The sequence below is a fragment of the Coregonus lavaretus genome (assembly GCF_964263955.1).
Source record: "Coregonus lavaretus genome assembly, contig: HAP1_SCAFFOLD_2479, whole genome shotgun sequence".
NCBI classification, from domain to species: Eukaryota; Metazoa; Chordata; class Actinopteri; order Salmoniformes; family Salmonidae; genus Coregonus; species Coregonus lavaretus.
The window spans coordinates 77,501-80,468 of NW_028156832.1; positions in this window are offsets into that span (position 1 = coordinate 77,501).

Genomic DNA, 2,968 nt, shown 5'->3' on the forward strand with positions numbered 1-2,968 from the left:
GAAAGGAGTGAGTAGGGAAAGGAGGAAAGGAGAGGAGAGATCTAGGAAAGGAGGGAAGGAGAGGAGAGAGAAAAAGTGTTGGAAGGAGCGGTAAGATGGAGAAAAGGATGGAATGAGGATGGATACAAGGAGAGACAGAGGGAACAAGAGGGAAAGGGAAGGGGACTAGGGGAGGAAGGGGAAGGGGGGAGGAGAGAGGGGGAACGGGGGGAGGAGGAAGGTGAAAATGGGAAAGGAGGGAGGAGAGAGGGAGCATTTTGGCATAAAAATGAGAATAACAAGAAAGAGACCCATCTGTGCCTCTGCTTCAGTGCCAGGCTAAAATGAGTGGAACAGCCCCTGGGGCAGACAGACAGAGCTGCGTCAGAGGAGAGAGAGAGAGAGGTAGGATAGGAGGAGAAGGGTGGGGGTTGAGAACCTAAGAGAAATGCTAGGGGAGTGTTTGAAAGTGAGAGAGAGGTGGAGAGAGAGAGGTAGGATAGGATAGGAGGAGAAGGGTGGGGGTTGAGAACCTAAGAGAAATGCTAGGGGAGTGTTGAAAGTGAGAGAGAGGTGGAGAGAGAGAGAGAGAGAGAGAGACAACGAGAGGAGAGGGAGGGAGTGGGGCTGGGATCCTAGGAGAGTTGCTAGGTGAGTGTCTGAGATTACGTGAGAGTGAGAGAGAGAGATAGAGAGATAGCGAGCGAGCAAGCGAGAGATAAGGATTGTTGTAGAGAAAGTGAGGGGGTCCTGAGCTGCATGATTCAAGTGTCTTTCCTGAGCAGCAAGGAGAGATGTCAGGTTATGGTGAGTGACAACCTTAGAGACTGAGAGAGAGAGTATACTACTGTAATGGATAAACATGCTGACTGAGCCTTCCTGTCTCTCAAACTCATCCCAATAGTCCAGTTCACTAACTCCAGCCAGGATAGTGGATGTGAATACAGCAGGCCAGGAGTCAGGGCTATTCAATTACTGTCCTGGAGGACCAAAACAGTTCTGGTTCTCACCACCTGATCAAGGACTGATTTAGACCTGGGACACTAAGGTGAGTGAACTATTTGGCCAATCAATGTTATTCATTGATCAATCAACAGCCAGCAGTAACCCTTGCGACTAGTGATTTGAGGTCTAGTGATAACAAAGTAGATGCTGCTGGGTTGAGTCGACAACCATGCCTCCAAACAAAACACAACACAAACACACCATAACTTTGCATGAAAACACTGCACATTTTTAAGTGAGAAAGCCTTGGTTATAAATAACCACATATCTTAGGGTGAGCGTGAAGGTACACACACATTGCATTAGGGTGGTGGGAGTGACGCTACACACATTTCACATACAGTGGGGAAAATAATATTTAGTCAGCCACCAATTGTGCAAGTTCTCCCTCTTAAAAAGATGAGAGAGGCCTGTAATTTTCATCATAGGTACACGTCAACTATGACAGACAAAATGTGGAAAAAAAATCCAGAAAATCACATTGTAGGATTTTTTATGAATTTATTTGCAAATTATGGTGGAAAATAAGTATTTGGTCAATAACAAAAGTTTCTCAATACTTTGTTATATACCCTTTGTTGGCAATGACACAGGTCAAACATTTTCTGTAAGTCTTCACAAGGTTTTCACACACTGTTGCTGGTATTTTGGCCCATTCCTCCATGCAGATCTCCTCTAGAGCAGTGATGCTTTGGGGCTGTCGCTGGGCAACACAGACTTTCAACTCCCTCCAAAGATTTTCTATGGGGTTGAGATCTGGAGACTGGCTAGTCCACTCCAGGACCTTGAAATGCTTCTTACAAAGCCACTCCTTCGTTGCCCGGGCGGTGTGTTTGGGATCATTGTCATGCTGAAAGACCCAGCCACGTTTCATCTTCAATGCCCTTGCTGATGTAAGGAGGTTTTCACTCAAAATGACATGGCCCCATTCATTCTTTCCTTTACACAGATCAGTCGTCCTGGTCCCTTTGCAGAAAAACCACCCCCATGCTTCACAGTAGGTATGGTGTTCTTTGGATGCAACTCAGCATTCTTTGTCCTCCAAACACGACGAGTTGAGTTTTTACCAAAAAGTTCTATTTTGGTTTCATCTGACCATATGACATTATAATAATAATATAATAATAATATGCCATTTAGCAGACGCTTTTAACATTCTCCCAATCCTCTTCTGGATCATCCAAATGCACTCTAGCAAACTTCAGACGGGCCTGGACATGTACTGGCTTAAGCAGGGGGACACGTCTGGCACTGCAGGATTTGAGTCCCTGGCGGCGTAGTGTGTTACTGATGGTAGGCTTTGTTACTTTGGTCGCAGCTCTCTGCAGGTCATTTACTAGGTCCCCCCGTGTGGTTCTGGGATTTTTGCTCACCGTTCTTGTGATCATTTTGACCCCACGGGGTGAGATCTTGCGTGGAGCCCCAGATCGAGGGAGATTATCAGTGGTCTTGTATGTCTTCCATTTCCTAATAATTGCTCCCACAGTTGATTTCTTCAAACCAAGCTGCTTACCTATTGCAGATTCAGTCTTCCCAGCCTGGTGCAGGTCTACAATTTTGTTTCTGGTGTCCTTTGACAGCTCTTTGGTCTTGGCCATAGTGGAGTTTGGAGTGTGACTGTTTGAGGTTGTGGACAGGTGTCTTTTATACTGATAACTAGTTCAAACAGGTGCCATTAATACAGGTAACGAGTGGAGGACAGAGGAGCCTCTTAAAGAAGAAGTTACAGGTCTGTGAGAGCCAGAAATCTTGCTTGTTTGTAGGTGACCAAATACTTATTTTCCACCATAATTTGCAAATAAAATCATAAAAAATCCTACAATGTGATTTTCTGGATTTTCTTTTCTCAAGTTGTCTGTCATAGTTGACATGTACCTATGATGAAAATTACAGGCCTCTCTCATCTTTTTAAGTGGGAGAACTTGCACAATTGGTGGCTGACTAAATACTTTTTTCCCCCACTATAAGTGGTTCCCATCTTAAC